An 18,350-nucleotide genomic window follows, 5' to 3' on the forward strand; every position below is an offset into this window, starting at 1 on the left:
AGGCACGGATCACTAGGAAACAACATGAACATATGGCATATTGATAAAAACAGATCAAGGACTTGGTGGAATTGCTTAGTCCCTGAAATCAGCATTAACGAATGCACTACTCTGCAAGCTTGTGCTATTCACCACACATATCACAAAAATACATGGATAGCACCTCTAGAAAGGTGGCATGGCATATAACAAAACACATGTAGAGCTCAGGGGCGTATCATGCACACATTAATCATGACAAAAATGACAAATAGCTATTTGGTGCAACAGATCTGACAATTAACTCAAATAGCACTCTTCCAACCGCATTTCGGGCATCAAGATGAGCTCCAATGAAAATGATGCAATAAGATGAAATGATGTACTCTCTGAGACGAACATTTTGATATGCCACACGCCCAAAAAGGAAGCATGGATGATGAGTTATGACATGATGAACATGGGCATTTGAAACTGGAAATCTCGGGGACTTAGTAGAAATTATACCCTTGCGCCCGTCTGCCGCCGCAGCTGGCCGCGCGCCTCTCGCCGCCGACTCACCTTATTTATTTTATTGTTTTGTATCTAGAAAAATTGTAAGGTAAAAACATAAAAGATCCTGGATTCTCCATTTAATTCGAAAAAAGAGATTCTTGTTCGTAGAACATCGATAGAGAAAAAAAAGCCGACTATCGGATTTGAACCGATGACCCTCGCATTACAAATGCGATGCTCTAACCTCTGAGCTAAGTGGGCTTACATAACAGAAATAGTGTAATAAATAGAAATAGGTATAGTATAGGAAATCCGTAAAATCTTAGATATTAGTTATTAATGTTAGCTATTAACTAGTTCTAAATTTGAAGTTATACTTATAAAAATAAAAAATACTAAAACTTCTTAAAGATAAAGTTAGCTTGATATGCTTAACTAGGATATTAAAAAATAAAATTATAGAATTTATTGGTATTTTCATTCGATCATTATAGACTTTATTATTTGTTAAGAATTTGAGGATTAATATTTCACTAAGGGGAACATAGAGTCAGAGTAAATAAAATTGCTAATTCTGATTAGAAAAAAAGAATAAATATCAAGCGTTATAGTATAATTTTGAATACTATAAAAAAGTAAGACGGGAGGTGGGGGAGATAAAAACTTTTGGATATATTGATTCGGATTGAATTGCAAATACATCAAGGATAGAATCAATTCAATTCTGAATTGCAATAAGCAAGCGAGGTCTCTCAAATAGAGTCGAACTGAACTGCTAGACTACGTTCAGTGATGAACTCAATGATTCAAAAAAACTAAGAGATGGATGAAATTACATGAGGAATCCTGGTCTCAAATAAGAGGGAAATGGGGATATGGCGAAATCGGTAGACGCTACGGACTTGATTGTATTGAGCCTTGGTATGGAAACCTGCTAAGTGGTAACTTCCAACTTCAGAGAAACCCTAGAATTAAAAAAGGGCAATCCTGAGCCAAATCCGTGTTTTGAGAAAACAAGGGGTTCTCGAACTAGAATACAAAGGAAAAGGATAGGTGCAGAGACTCAATGGAAGCTGTTCTAACGAATCGAGTTAATTACGTTGTGTTGTTAGTGGAATTCCTTCTAGTTCTAAATTAGAGAAAGAGGGGTTTTATACCTTATACATTTAATAAACACGTATAGATACTGACACAGCAAACGATTAATCACAGAACTCATATTATATTATAATTATAATATAGGTTCTTTATCTTTTTTTAAAATGAAATTAGAAATGATAATGATTATGAAATAAAAAAACTCATATCATATTTTTTTTTTCATTATTGTGAATCCACTCCAATCGAATATTGAATAATCACATTCTTCAATTAAAATTCAAGGTTTTCGAGATATTTAAGAAAGTGGATTAATCAGACGAGGACAAAGAGAGAGTCCCATTCTACATGTCAATACTGACAACAATGAAATTTCTAGTAAAAGGAAAATCCGTCAACTTTATAAGTTGTGAGGGTTCAAGTCCCTCTATCCCCAAATCCTCTTTTATTCCCTAACTATAATATATTATTATTATTATTTATCCTCTTTGTTTCTTTTTATCAATGCACTTTTTTTCTTTTTATCAATGCAATGGGTTTAAGATTCATTAGCTTTCTCATTCTACTCTTTCGCAAAGGAATGCGAAGAGAACTCAATGGATCTTATCCTATTCATTGAATAGATTTCTTTTTTATTACAGTATCGGCAAGAAATCTTGGTTATTCACTCTATTTTTAAGTTTTATTTAAGTAAACCATGCACAATGCATAGGACTACCCCCCCCCCCCATTTTCAAATTTTAAATTTGAAATACTTTAATTAATTTTTAGTCCTTTTAATTGACATAGATACAAATACTCTACTAGAATGATGCACAAGAAAAGGTCAGGATAGCTCAGTTGGTAGAGCAGAGGACTGAAAATTCTCGTGTCACCAGTTCAAATCTGGTTCCTCGCAGAGAAAAAAAAGATCCACCGAATAGGTATTGATCCAAATACCTCGAGATGGATTGTGATACATATTAATTAATAATATTTATTCATCTAAGTGGATAAATCTATAATATAAATATAGAGGCAATTCTTTTTCTTTTTAAAGAAGTTTTAAAATATATCTTTTCTTTATGATAAAGAAGGGGGTGAGATTCCCCTTTATTTTTTTGCGTTTCTTAATTTTGTATTCCGCTATTCCGACAAATATTTTTTTAGTCTTGCTTATCTTTATCTTATCTTATTTTCCTAGTTGTGCTAAGTAATGTGCGCGTTACAAAGTTCCTGGTAGAGAACTTCTTTGAGTCATCCTATTTTTCTATTCATATGAAGGAAATTAATATGCGATTTTCAAAATAGGGGAATCCAAATAAAACCCTTCTTTTGCTCAGTCTATCTGGAATGCTTTTGTATAATTAGGAATTAATTATAAATAGGTATTCCGTTTCATCTAGGAAAAGAACCTAAAAATATTCCTTGACTTGAATAAAATTTGGAGTTGTGTTGCATAAGTGAGCATGAATTTCTTATCATTCAATGAGCATCTTGTATTTCATAAAAATTGGGGGTTATATAATCCTTACGTAAGGGCCAGCCTATCCAACTTTCAGGCATTAGGATACGTTTAAGGCGCGGATGATTATCATAAGAGATTCCCACCATATCATAAGATTCGCGTTCTTGAAAATCGGCACTTCTCCAAATCCAGAAGACAGACGGAATTCTAGTATTATCCTTTTGGGCAAAGACTTTTATGCAGACTTCTTCTGGATTATCTATACCATATTGTATTCTCGTAAGATGATACACGCTAGCTAAAGATCCACCGGGTGCTACATCATAAGCACATTGGGACCGTAAATAATCGTAACCATATACATATAAAATGACAGCAATGGAATCCCAATTCCCTGCTTTTATTTGTAAAGTCTCTATTCCTCGGTGATCAAAGCCCAAAGATCTATGAACCACCTCATGTTTGACTAGCCAATTAGATAACCAACCCTGCTGCATTGTCTTCATCTCTCCCTCTTTGTATAAATATTTCACATTTTGGATGCAAGTTTGAAAGATTGCCCTGCTTTTTATTTTTCTACACAAAAGAGCCCCTCTCCTAATTCACTAATTTGTAGGAAGGTACTGAACTTTTGGATTTGAAAAAAGTTTCAAAAGATATATCTAATGTAGATGGTGATTGATAGAGAAATTCTTGCTCATAAGTTCCTATATGAGTACTGCGCCTAACATAAAGCTTGTGACTGGTAGTAAAACATCTATTTTTATTTTGAGATAGAGTTCGATACTCAACTATTTCTCGCGATATCTTCTTACAAAGTTTTGTTAGGGCATCTATAACTGCCTACGGTTTAGGTGGGCAGCCCGGGAAGTAGACATCCACAGGAATTAACTTATCAACTCCCCGAACAGTACTATAGGAATCCGTACTGAACATTCCCCCTGTAATAGTACAGGCGCCCATAGCAATGACGTATTTTGGTTCAGGCATTTGCTCGTATAATCTCACTAAAGAGGGAGCCATTTTCGTTGTTACTGTACCGGCTGTTAAAATTAGGTCTGCTTGCCTAGGACTTGATCTCACCCAGGCGGCGGCGGCACACCGGGCCGGGGGGGGGGGGGCGGATCTGGGCCTCCCGGGCCCGCGCGGGAGAGGCGGCGAGGCAGGCCAGGTGGCGCGCCGCGAGTGGAGGAGGGGGGTTGCAGCAATGAGGTGGCACGCTCCGATTGGACAGAGTGAGGTGGCAGCGGGCGGCGGACATGTCCGGCTCGGCGCGGACGTGTCCGGCGATGCGAGGATGAAGAAGACTAGGGTTCGTCCGCGAAATTTCGGGGAGAGCCACATATATATAGGTAGAGGGAGCTAGGAGAGTCCAAATGAGGTGCGGTTTTCGGCCACGCGATCGTGATCGGACGACCGAGATGATGGAGGAGGTTTAGGTGGGTTTTGGGCCAAATTGAAGGGATATAGCACAAACTCAATGGACCACCAGTAGGATTGGAAAGAACGAATGAATTGATATGACAAAACAAGGAAGAGAAATCTTGAATGAACCACCATAAGAATTGAAAATGAACGAAGAGAAGATAAAGAAACACCGGGAAGAATTATAAAATGAATGAAGATACTTGAGAGGATTTAGATACATGAGAACGAAGAGAAGACGAGCCGATTAGAGATCACTTAAACGAAGCACCGGTAAGATTGGAGAACGATAACTGAAAGCTGGGAATGAATAATTATGAGATGATGGGCTCCGGAGAATCAAACTGAAAATACTCTGAATTGCTCCGGATAGGTGAATCAACACAATTATGAGAGGATGGCAACAGGCTAGAATCACGAATCTTGAAGAGAATGGAGCAAGATTGAGAGAAAAATCTTCTTCGGTCTCCAAATGCAGAGAATGACGATGAGGAACACCACCATGAATTGTTGAGGCACTCCGGAATGAAAATTATAAAGGTTGAACCAACGATGAAAAGAATTTGACTGGTCTTGGAGAAAGGCATTTGACTGATGATAATTCATTCTTACGTCAAACTTTGAAAAGAATTTAGGATAGCTCCGGGAAAATAAGAAGAGTCAAGTAAGATCCTGGGAAAAGACCTGTGGGTTAGGGCCCACTCAAAAGAAACACTGTTGCAATGATTAAAAAAAATAGGTTGCACCGGTTGAATTAAATGACTTGAATGAGATAACATCCTCGAAAGAGATTGAATGAATTCAGAGTGTAAGCATGAATCTTCGGGATATCTTGAGCACTCCGGAACAGTTGAATAGCGAGAAATGGCTGAATATGAGGTGCACCGGCAAGAGAAGGTATTAGAAACGAGGAAATGATATGATCAACAAGGCTTGAATTGGTTCCACCGGAGAAGAAAAAGAACGAAAAAGGATAACTTGAAGCTCCGTTAGAATCTTCATGAGAATCACCGGGTAAGAACATGAAGGAAAAGAATGGAGAGACTTCACATGAATCAAAGGATGCTTGATTAAGAAATCTGAGTCCTTGAAGACACAAGGGGGGGAGGGTGGGAAAACAAAGGCAACTTGGAACGGATGAAGCAAACACCGTTGAGAAGAACTGATACTTGATCTTGCGGATGTTGCAATGATCGGATCCACTTGAAGAGAAGTACACCGGTTAAAAGGATTGACATGACAGACTCGATGATTGAGAAGGATTAGTATTCACATAGAAATATGAGAACACCGCTTGGGAAAGGTATGGAATCAACATTTGACTTCGAAGCAACTCGAATACCACAACTCAAAACAAAAACAAAGGATTGGCTTGTAGAATAAGCCAGAACAAACATATGATAGAGATTTCGTCCGAAGTTTTCGTGGTGGGGCCTACACGGGCTCGATCGTACATCACCATCATGTACAAGGCAGTGCACATGACATACGAAGCATCCCCGAGTCGGCATAGCCAAGGACTCTTTAAGACACAACGAGACCACTGTAAAACCAACCGTGGATAGGCGGACCACTAGACGTCGAACCCCAATTTCATATCATATATCTGTCGGAAAGATATCCTAAGAGAAACTTGAATTCCCACTTATAAACTCCCGAACCTTTCCGGTTATGCAATTGGGTGTTGGGGATACAGGGGAAGCATAATATCTCACCCAAAACTAGCAAATCCTACATCCAGCTGTATCCATCCTTCAACACATAACCAAGAAACCTTCGGAAATCGTCTACCTCAACCTTTGAAAAGCATCCGTTATATGAGTTATGGAAATACTCCCGAACTCCTGCCCTGGTACTGGGTGGCGTCGAGGTTATCTCACCAACAACTGCATAAAAGAGATTTTCTATGTCGGCGAACTAAACTCAGGTATTCTAGAACTGCAATGATAAAATTGTGACGACAACACCTCGGAGCTCAACTCCCCGGGACACTGCCACAACCCCTAAATGACAGGAGGCACCAAGAACAATGTTCTCGTCACAAAACGATCGGAACGATTCCAAGATACCCGCGTGATCCTAAATTTTTTTAGTGAAACTTGAGAAGAGAAGAGTCAAAACTCTACGTCAGGATGCCTCACCAGAGCGACGAAGGGACTGGGGAGTAAAAAGAATTCCTAAACTCTCCGATATATAATTCCTAATGACTCAAAACATTTTTCTAGACTCAACTCGTCAGCTAATTCGATCAAGCAGTGGGGGCTCCTAAGGTCGGGGAAGGCTCTAATTACCAACTTGTAACGCCCTCGATGCGGCTATATCTCCCACGTGTCGTAGCACGACTTAGAGGCATAACCGCATTGAAAGCAATGTCGCAAGTGAGGTAATCTTCACACAACCCATGTAATACATAAGGGAAAGAGATACATAGATGGCTTACAATCGCCACTTCACACAATACATGAATAAAGCATTACAACATCCAAATACAATCAAGGTCCGACTATGGAACGAAAATAAAAGAAGAACCCCAAATGCGACAAGGTCCCCGATCGACCCCAACTGGGCTCCACTACGGATCAACTAGCACGAAACGACACAAAGGACAAGATCTTCATCAAGCTCCTCCTTGAGCTTGGTTGCGTCATCTGCACGGGCTCATCGGCACCTGCAAGCTGGTTTTGGAAGTATCTGAGTCACGGGGACTCAGCAATCTCGCACCCTCACGATCAAGACTATCTAAGCTTATGGGTAAGGTAAAGGTATGAGGTGGAGCTGCAGCAAGCGACTAACATATAAGGTTTTCTACAACCGGACATTAACAAATTCCCATCTTCCCATAACCGCGGGCACGGCTTTCGAAAGTTCAAATCCCTGCAGGGGTGTCCCAACTTAGCCCAGAACAAGCTCTCACGGTCAACGAAGGATATTCCTTCTAGCGGGAAGACCCGATCAGACTCGGAATCCCGGTTACAAGACATACTCGACAATGGTAAAACAAGTCCAGCAAGACCACCCGCTGTGCCGACAAATCCCGATAGGAGCTGCACATATCTCGTTCTCAGGGCACACTGGATAAGCTAAGCGTACGGGAGCCAACGTAACCCAAGTAGCCAAGGGACGGCCCCGCATGGTGCTCTGCGTTGGACCAACACTTAGACAAGCACTGGCCCGGGGGTTTAAAATAAAGATGACCCTTGGGATGCGCGACTCCCAAGGGAAAAAGGCTAGGTGGCAAATGGTAAAACCAAGGTTGGGCCTTGCTAGAGGAGTTTTATTCAAGGCAAACTGTCAAGGGGTTCCCATTATAACCCAACCACGTAAGGAATGCAAAATCCGGGAATATAACACCGATATGAAGGAAACTAGGGCGGCAAGAGTGGAACAAAACACCAGGCATAAGGCCGAGCCTTCCACCCTTTACCAATTATATAGATGCATTAATTTAAATAAGATATATTGTGATATCCCAACAAGTAAAACATGTTCCAACAAGGAACAACATCTCCATGTTCCAACAAGGAACAAACTTCAATCTTCACCTGCAACTAACAACGCTATAAGAGGGGCTAAGCAAAGCGGTAACATAGCCAAACAACGGTTTTCTAGGACAAGGTGGGTTAGAGGCTTGGTTCAACAATATGGGAGGCATGATAAGCAAGTGGTAGGTATCGCAGCATAGGCAGAGCAAAAGAGCGAGCAACTAGCAAGCAAAGATAGAAGTGATTTCGAGGGTATGGTCATCTTGCCTGAAATCCCGCAAGGAAGAAGGACGGGTCCATGAAGAAGACAAACGGACGTAGACGAACGGGTCCTCACAAATGCACGTTACCGGAACCAACCCGAAGAAGCAAACACCGGAAAGAAGCACACAACATATTAAACAAACCACACATGAACATGGTATGATATGCGGGATGCGGTATGCGATGCATATGCATGATTTGCAAAGGAATGATTGAACCTGTCCTCAACTTGGAAATCCAAGAGTGCCATTGGAAAGGTGAGGTGATTTCGGTTGAAATCGATATAAAGATCGCCGGAATCGGATGCACGGTTTGGAAATGGCAAGCAAAACAAATATGGCAACGGTCTGCGATAAATAGCAAGTAGCCATCTAAATGAAACAAGTTAAACATTCTACAGCACTCAAACATGGCAAAAAAATACATGGCAGGGCTCCATTCATGATGCTTGACAAAAGTTGAACACTGAGCTACCGCCAGTTCATCCATTAACAGGTTCAAACAATCATGGCAAAAGTGTAATTGATAAACAGGTTTCAGACTTAGTGAAATTAACACAAGCCTGGAATTTCAGATCAGGTAGCACACTTTGGAGCAAGAAAAATATATGCTTCAGGAACTTAACATGGCAAAGAAAGGTATGGCATGGAGCTACGCAAAGAGCTTAACAAAAGTCCCTTAGTGACCTTGAGCCAAAAGGGATCAGAAAATACAATTGCAAGCATGTGAACATGGCAAAAACATAATCAGCTCTCAGACTTAGCGAAAACTGGAGCATGCAAATCAGATATCAAGTAGGCATGTTTACGAGCTCGATGCACTCACTACAGAGCAAGTCATGACAAACTAAGCATACACCCATCAAGAATACACATTATATAAGCTAGACATGGCAAGAACAACAACATAGCATGCACGGATCAACAACAACATCCTCGGCAAAATCGCTAACAAGTAGACAATCTGCCCAGATTCATGAAATAGCAAAAGTAGAGCTCGATTGACTCAAGCTAGGGTGCTCCATAATTGCAAACAAAGACATGGATGGATAGAGCACTATAAGATTAACAAAACATCCTTACTTATCATCCTCAAAAGAGGCACGGATCACTAGGAAACAACATGAACATATGGCATATTGATAAAAACAGATCAAGGACTTAGTGGAATTGCTAAGTCCCTGAAATCAGCATTAACGAATGCACTACTTTGCAAGGTTGTGCTAGTCACCACACATATCACAAAAATACATGGATAGCACCTCTGGAAAGGTGGCATGGCATATAACAAAACACATGTAGAGCTCAGGGGCATATCATGCACACATTAATCATGGCAAAAATGACAAATAGCTATTTGGTGCAACAGATCTGACAATTAACTCAAATAGCACTCTTCCAACTGCATTTCGGGCATCAATATGAGCTCAAATGAAAATGATGCAATGAGATGAAATGATGTACTCTCTGAGGCGAACATTTTGATATGCTACACGCCCAAAACGGAGCCATGGATGATGAGTTATGACATGATGAACATGGGCATTTGAAACTGGAAATCTCGGGGACTTAGTAGAAATTATACCCTCCGCGAAAAGTCAACGGAACGAGGATATCCGGGAAGAGGAGATCCGGATCGAGGGGCCGCGTTTGGATGAGATCCCGATGGATCTCGTCCCGATCCATCGGATCTCGCCGGAGGCGATGACCCGAGACGACGTGGCGGCGGAGGCGGCGCAGCCGGCGCGGGGGCGGCGCGGCGAGCTAGCAGCGCGGCGGGGCGGTGGAAGGCGGCGGAGAGTGGCGCGGTGCGGCGGCCGAGAGCGAGCGGGGCGGCGCAGTGGAGTCCTGGCGAGGCGCCGGTCGCCGGCGGGCGGCACGGGGCCGGCGAGTCGTAGGCGAGAGGCGAGACGGGGCCGGCGAGTCGGTGGCGAGAGGCGCGACGGGGCCGGCGAGTCGGCGGCGAGAGGTGCGACGGGGCCGGCGAGTCGGCGGCGAGAGGCGCGCGGCCAGCTGCGGTGACGGACGGGCGCAAGGCGCCTCGGGCGGCGGCGGCGCACCGGGCCGGGGGGCCGGATCTGGGCCTCCCAGGCTCGCGCGGGAGAGGCGGCGAGGCAGGCCAGGTGGCGCGCCGCGAGTGGAGGAGGGGGGGCGGAGGTGATGAGGTGGCACGCTTCGATTGGATTGAGTGAGGTGGCAGCGGCCGGCGGACATGTCCGGCTCGGCGCGGACGTGTCCGGCGACGCGAGGATGAAGAAGACTAGGGTTCGTCCGCGAAACTTCGGGGAGAGCCACATATATATAGGTAGAGGGAGCTAGGAGAATCCAAATGAGGTGTGGTTTTCGGCCACGCGATCATGATCGAACGACCGAGATGATGGAGCAGGTTTAGGTGGGTTTTGGGCCAAATTGAAGGGGTGTTGGGCTGCAACACACACGAGGCCTTCTTGGTCCCTCGGTTAACCGTTGGAGTATCAAACAAAGTCCAAATGGTACGAAACTTGACAGGCGGTCTACCGGTAGTAAACCAAGGCCACTTGGCAAGTCTCGGTCCAATCCGGAAATGTTTAACCCCCCACACATGAAAGGAAGGTAGAAAGGACCACCGGAGGAGATAGGAGCGCCGGAATGCAAAACGGACAACAGGGAAAATGCTCGGATGCATGAGACGAACACGTATGCAAATGCAATGCACATGATGACATGATATGAGATGCATGACACCCAAGCAATGACAAGGCAACAACAGCGAATAACTGGAGGACACCTGGCACATCGGTCTCGGGGCGTTACACTTTGGGACACTCTTTGAGGTTCTATGTGTTGGTTGAATAGATGAATCTGAGATTGTGTGATGCATATCGTATAATCATACCCAAGGATACTTGAGGTGACATTGGAGTATCTAGGTGACATTAGGGTTTCGGTTGATTTGTGTCTTAAGGTGTTATTCTAGTACGAACTCTAGGGCTGTTTGTGACACTTATAGGAATAGCCCAACGGATTGATTGGAAAGAATAACTTTGAGGTGGTTTTGTACCCTACCACAATCTCTTTGTTTGTTCTCCGCTATTAGTGACTTTGGAATGACTCTTTGTTGCATGTTGAGGGATAGTTATATGATCCAATTATGTTATTATTGTTGAGAGGACTTGCACTAGTGAAAGTATGAACCCTAGGCCTTGTTTCAACGCATTGAAATACCATTTACACTCACTTTTACCATTAGTTGCCTTGCTGTTTTTATGTTTTCAGATTACAAAAACCATTATCTACTATCCATATACCACTTGTATCACCATCTCTTCGCTGAACTAGTGCACCTATACAATTTACCATTGTATTGTGTGTGTGTTGGGGACACAAGAGACTCTTTGTTATTTGGTTGCAGGGTTGCTTGAGAGAGACCATATTCACCCTACGCCTCCTACGGATTGATAAAACTTAGGTCATCCACTTGAGGGAAATTTTCTACTGTCCTACAAACCTCTGCACTTGGAGGCCCAACAACGTCTACAAGAAGAAGTTTGTGTAGTAGACATCAAGCTCTTTTCTGGCACTGTTGCCGGGGAGGTGAGTTCTTGAAGGTATATCTTTAGATCTTGCAATCGAGTCTTTTAGTTCCTTGTTTTATCACTAGTTTAGTCTATAAAAGAAAACTACAAAAAAATGGAATTGAGTTTGTCTCATACGCTTCATCTTTTTAATATCTTTCGTGAGTATGATGGAAAGGAAAATTGTGCCCAGGTGTTAGAAGAAGAATGCATTAGAATGTTTGGCACTAAATATTTGAATGATGAGCATGATTGCAATGTTTTTAGTATGAATTCCTTGAATATCTATGATGCTAATGATATGCAAAGCCACAAGCTTGGGGAATCTATGTTTGATGAAGATGATATTTTTTGTCCCCCAAGTTTTGATGAGAAAATTTATTATGATGAAAGCATGCCTCCTATCTATGATGATAATTGTGATGACACGTATGCTTTAAAGAACAATGATAACCATGAAACTTGTCATCTTGATCTTAATTTTCAATCACATGATAGTTATTTTGTTGAGTTTGCTCCCACTATTATTCATGAGAAGAAATTTGCTTTTGTGGAGAGTAGTAAATTTTCTATTCTTGTAGATCATGAAAAGAATGCTTTAGGTGCTGGTTATATTGGTGAATTCATTCATGATTCTACTGAAAATTATTATGAGGGAGGAACATATGCTTGTAGGAATTGCAATAATATCAAGTTTCCTCTCTATGTGCTTAAAATTTTGAAGTTATGCTTGTTTTACCTTCCTATGCAAGTTGATTCTTGTTCACACAAGTTGTTTGCTCACAAAATCCCTATGCATAGGAAGTGGGTTAGACTTAAATGTGCTAGTCATATTCTTCTTGATGCTCTCTTTATGTTTCAATTTTTATCCTTTATGTGAGTATCATTGAAATCATCATGCCTAGCTAGGGGCGTTAAACGATAGTGCTTGTTGGGAGGCAACCCAACTTTATTTTTGTTCCTTGCTTTTTGCTCCTGTTTAGTAATAAATAATTTATCTAGCCTATTTTATGATTGATTTTTTATGTTTTAATTAGTGTTTGTGCCAAGTAGAACCTTGGGGAAGACTTGGGGAAAGTCTTGTTGACCTTGCTGTAAAAAACAGAAACTTTAGCGCTCACGAGAATTGCTGCCATTTTTATTTGGAAAGTGATATTTAGTTAATTATTTTTGAAGATGATTAATAGATAAATTCCTCAGGTACAGAAATTTATTTTAGAATTTTTGGGTTTCCAGAAGTTTGCGTTAGTTACAGATTACTACAGACTGTTCTGTTTTTGACAGATTCTGTTTTTCGTGTGTTGTTTGCTTATTTTGATGAATCTATGGCTAGTAAAATAGTTTATAAACCATAGATAAGTTGGAATACAGTAGGTTTAACACCAATATAAATAAAGAATGAGTTCATTACAGTACCTTGAAGTGGTATTTTGTTTTCTTTCGCTAACGGAGCTCACGAGTTTTCTGTTAAGTTTTGTGTTGTGAAGTTTTCAAGTTTTGGGTGAAGATTCGATGGACTATGGAATAAGGAGTGGCAGGAGCCTAATCTTGGGGATGACCAAGGCAACCCAAGGTAATATTCAAAGGACAACCAAAAGCCTAAGCTTGGGGATGCCCCGGAAGGCATCCCCTGTTTTGTCTTTGTTCATCAGTGACTTTACTTGGAGCTATATTTTTATTCGCCACATGATATGTGTTTTGCTTGGAGCGTCATTTTATTTTATTTAGTTTTGCTTGATGTTTGAATAAAATACCAAGATATGAAATTGTTTAATGTTAGAGAGTCTTCACGTAGTTGCATAATTATTCAACTACTCATTGATCTTCACTTATATCTTTCGGAGTAGTTTGTCATTTGCTCTAGTGCTTCACTTATAGCTTTTTAGAGCACGGTGGTGGTTTTATTTTATAGAAATAGATGAACTCTCATGCTTCACTTATATTATTTTGAGAGTCTTAAATAGCATGGTAATTTTCTTAAATAATCCTAATATGCTAGGTATTCAAGATTAGTAAAAAAATTCTTATGAGTGTTCTGAATACTAAGAGAAGTTTGATGCTTGATGATTGTTTTGAGATATGGAGGTAATAATATCAAAGTCGTGCTAGTTGAGTAGTTGTGAATTTGAGAAATACTTGTGTCGAAGTTTGCAAGTCCCATAGCATGCACGTATGGTAAACTTTGTGTAACAAATTTGAAACATGAGGTGTTCTTTGATTGTCTTCCTTATGAGTGGCGGTCGGGGACGAGCGATGGTCTTTTCCTACCAATCTATCCCCCTAGGAGCATGCGCGTAGTGCTTGGTTTTTGATTACTTGTAGATTTTTTGCAATAAGTATGTGAGTTCTTTTTGACTAATGTTGAGTCCATGGATTATACGCACTCTCACCCTTCCATCATTGCTAGCCTCTTCGGTACCGTGCATTGCCCTTTCTCACATTGAGAGTTGGTGCAAACTTCACCAGTGCATCCAAACCCCGTGATATGATACACTCTTTCACACATAAACCTCCTTATATCTTCCTCAAAACAGCCACCATACCTACCTATTATGGCATTTCCATAGCCATTCTGAGATATATTTCCATGCAACTTTCTACCATTCCGTTTATTATGACACGCATCATCATTGTCATATTTCTTTGCTTGATCATGTAGTTGACATCGTATTTGTGGCAAAGCCACCGTTCATAATTTTTCATACATGTCACTCTTGATTCATCGCAATCCCGGTACACCGCCGGAGGCATTCATATAGAGTCATATCTTTTTCTAGTATCGAGTTGTAATATTTGAGTTGTAAATAAATAGAAGTGTGATGATCATCATCATATTCTATTCCACCCATAGTGCTATATCCATGGCTCACGCTCATGTATTGTGTGAAGGTTTATAAAGTTTGAGATTACTAAAGTATGAAACAATTGCTTGGCTTGTCATCGGGGTTGTGCATGATGAAAGCATTCCTGTGTGACGAAAATGGAGATTGACTAAACTATATAATTTTGTAGGGATGAACTTTCTTTGGAATGTTACTTTGAGAGGACATAATTTCTTAGTTAGTATGCTTGAAGTATTATTATTTTTATGTCAATATGAACTTTTATCTTGAATCTTTCGGATCTAAATATTCATACCACAATTAAGAAGAATTACATTGAAATTATGCCAAGTAGCATTCCACATCAAAAATTCTGTTTTTATCATTTACCTACTCGAGGACGAGCAGGAATTAAGGTTGGGGATGCTGATACGTCTCCAACGTATCTATAGTTTTTGATTGCTCCATGCTATATTATCTTTTGTTTTGGATGTTTATGGGTTTTATTATACACTTTTATATTATTTTTGGGACTAACCTATTAACCCAGAGCCCGTGCCAGTTTCTGTTTTTTCGTTGTTTTAGAGTATCGCAGAAAAGGAAAATCAAATGGAGTCCAATTGACCTGAAACTTCACGGAACTTATTTTTGGAACGAAAGCAACACGGGAGACATGGAGTCCATGTAAGGGAAGCAACGAGGAAGCCACGAGGCAGGGGGGCGTGCCCAGCCCCCTGGGCGTGCCCTCCACCCTCGTGGGCCCCTCGTGGCTCCCCTGACATACTTCTTCCGCCTATATATCTCCATATACCCTCAAACTATCGGGGAGCACAATAGATCGGGAGTTCCACCGCCAGAAGCCTTCATAGCCACCGAAAACCAATCTAGACCCGTTCCGGCACCCTGCCAAAGGGGGCAATCCATCTTCGGTGGCCATCTTCATCATCCCGGTGCTCTCCATGACGAGGAGGGAGTAGTTCTCCCTCGGGGCTGAGGGTATGTACCAGTAGCTATGTGTTTGATCTCTCTCTCTCTCTCGTGTTCTTGAGGTGGTACGATCTTGATGTATCGCGAGCTTTGCTATTATATTTGGATCCTATGATGTTTCCCCCCCTCTACTCTCTTGTAATGGATTGAGTTTCCCCTTTGAAGTTATCTTATCGGATTGAGTCTTTAAAGATTTGACAACACTTGATGTATGTCTTGTCGTGTGTATCTGTGGTGACAATGGGATATCACGTGATTCACATGATGTATGTTTTGGTGATCAACTTGCGGGTTCTGCCCATGAACCTATGCATAGGGGTTGGCACACGTTTTCATCGTGATTCTCCGGTAGAAACTTTGAGGCACTCTTTGAGGTTCTATGTGTTGGTTGAATAGATGAATCTGAGATTGTGTGATGCATATCGTATAATCATACCCATGGATACTTGAGGTGACATTGGAGTATCTAGGTCACATTAGGGTTTTGGTTGATTTGTGTCTTAAGGTGTTATTCTAGTACGAACTCTAGGGTTGTTTGTGACACTTATAGGAATAGCCCAACGGATTGATTGGAAAGAATAACTTTGAGGTCGTTTCGTACCCTACCATAATCTCTTCGTTTGTTCTCCGCTATTAGTGACTTTGGAGTGACTCTTTGTTGCATGTTGAGGGATAGTTATATGATCCAATTATGTTATTATTGTTGAGAGGACTTGCACTAGTGAAATTATTGTTTCAACGCATTGCAATACCGTTTACGCTCACTTTTACCATTAGTTACCTTGCTGTTTTTATATTTTCAGATTACAAAAACCATTATCTACTATCCATATACCACTTGTATCACCATCTCTTCGCCGAACTAGTGCACCTATACAATTTACCATTGTATTGGGTGTGTTGGGGACACAAGAGACTCTTTGTTATTTGGTTGCAGGGTTGTTTGAGAGAGACCATCTTCATCCTACGCCTCCTACGGATTGATAAACCTTAGATCATCCACTTGAGGGAAATTTGCTACTGTCCTACAAACCTCTGCACTTGGAGGCCCAACAATGTCTACAAGAAGAAGGTTGTGTAGTCGACATCAAACCGCAACTCAAATTCTCAAAGCTCGAAGTGCCAACATGTGTCAGAGTGTGAAACGGGCAATGGTGGTGGTATGCGAAAGTGGGGATGGTATATGGGTGGTAGGAGTGCGTATGCGGAAATGTGGGGCGGCGGTGGTGACTAAAACTGAAAAAATTCGGTTTCGTCAGTGTAGGTCGGACGTCCGAGCTGGGCCGGTCGTCCGGTTGTCGGACATCCGGAAGGGGTCGGACATCCGGTGCCTGGGCGAACTTTGGGCACGGGAGGAACAACTAGTGTTCGTGGTGGAGATGTGGAAATTCATCGAATCCGGAGGATTTTTTGGATGGAAAGGGTGGAGACAAGGGGGAAAAGCTAGATCCACTCAAAAAAAAGCAAATCCAGGGATCAAATCCAACAAAATTTCAACACACCAACAAATCACAAAAAAACATTCGGGGCTATTTTTGTGGGGAATTTTTGAATTTGGGACAAAAACAACAAAAATCAAGCTAGAAGACAAATAGGGGAGGCTCCGAAATCGTGATCAACGTGGCTCTAGATACCAAGATGATGTAGGGTAGAACCCTAATCGCCCTATCTTTCACGAAAGGAGCGGATCCCGCGATGAACACGAAGAACACAAGGGGGAAACGAGGGGAAACACAAGGGAAAACACGGGAGAAACACTAAACCAACACAAGATAGTCACACATGTGCTAGATCCTCAGATAAATAAGAGTTCACACGGTAAACGATCAACTAGGGATGATACAAGGGTAGCCGGTCTTCTCCGTGAGGAGGTCTTGAGTTCTTCCCTAAAAGGGGTCATGAATCCGCTTGGGGGATCTTCTCTAGTGGAGTCTCAAATCTCCGAGCAGAAGGTAACCAAGTGGATGAGCGAAGTTCTCACACAAAATATGAGCTAATCCTTTGCTAACCCTAGAAAGGAGGAGGGAGAGGTCTATATATAGTATTAGTGTAAAAAGGGGCGGAAAAGGGGGTACATGGGTTGCGGCCCAACACATGGCAGCGCACAGGCGTCGGACGTCCGGGAGTCACCGGTCGTCTAGAGGCTTGCGAGGGTCTGGATATCCGGTGCCTGTCGGAAGTCTATAGATTCAGCTCGGGTGGTCTTCGGTCGAACGTCCGGGCGTCGGTCATCCGTGGGGTGTCAGAAGACCGTAGTTTTGGCTCGGGTGTGGAAGCGTCGGATGTCTGGTCTGGGTCGGACGTCTGGAGCCTGGAGATTTTCGGACGTCCGGTCCTGGCCGGTCGTCCGGAGCCTGTAGCTTCTTCTGCATCATCTCTTCTTCTTCTTCTCCATCTTCATGTCCATCTTCCTCTTCTTCTTCTCCTTGCTCCTTAGCTTCTCCATGATACCTGAGTATGCACAATGTGTCCATATCAGGTAGTAGCCATGTCTCATGTGCATCAAAGTGGAAATGTGAGAGGAGAGATGTCACCTCGGTTTCAAGAGCTCTTGCATGTTCTCGTGTCATGGGTCAGCTAGGCACTTGGTGAGACGGTGGTAGGTCCATGGGGATGAACTTGGGATGCTCCGCATCATATGTGTTATGATCCAGCAAACCCGGAGTGACAGAAGTCGGGACACTTCCCGGTGATGACCATAGTTTGAGGAGTTCATGTATTCACTATGTGTTAATGCTTTGTTCCGGTTCTCTATTAAGAGGAGGCCTTAATATCCCTTAGTTTCCAATAGGACCCCG

At 42.1% G+C, this 18,350-nt stretch overlaps 2 non-coding genes across 2 annotated transcripts; one reads left to right on the plus strand and one right to left on the minus strand.

Moving 5' to 3' along the window:
• Positions 1–662: 662 nt before the first annotated feature.
• On the minus strand, positions 663–735 carry TRNAT-UGU. Its single transcript has one exon. It is a non-coding gene; the product is annotated as a tRNA-Thr (tRNA).
• Positions 736–2,397: 1,662 nt separating this feature from the next.
• TRNAF-GAA lies at positions 2,398–2,470 on the plus strand. The gene has a single exon. It is a non-coding gene; the product is annotated as a tRNA-Phe (tRNA).
• The last annotated feature ends 15,880 nt before the right edge of the window (positions 2,471–18,350 follow it).

Source organism: Triticum urartu, chromosome 2, assembly GCF_003073215.2.
Source record: "Triticum urartu cultivar G1812 chromosome 2, Tu2.1, whole genome shotgun sequence".
Taxonomy (NCBI): Eukaryota; Viridiplantae; Streptophyta; class Magnoliopsida; order Poales; family Poaceae; genus Triticum; species Triticum urartu.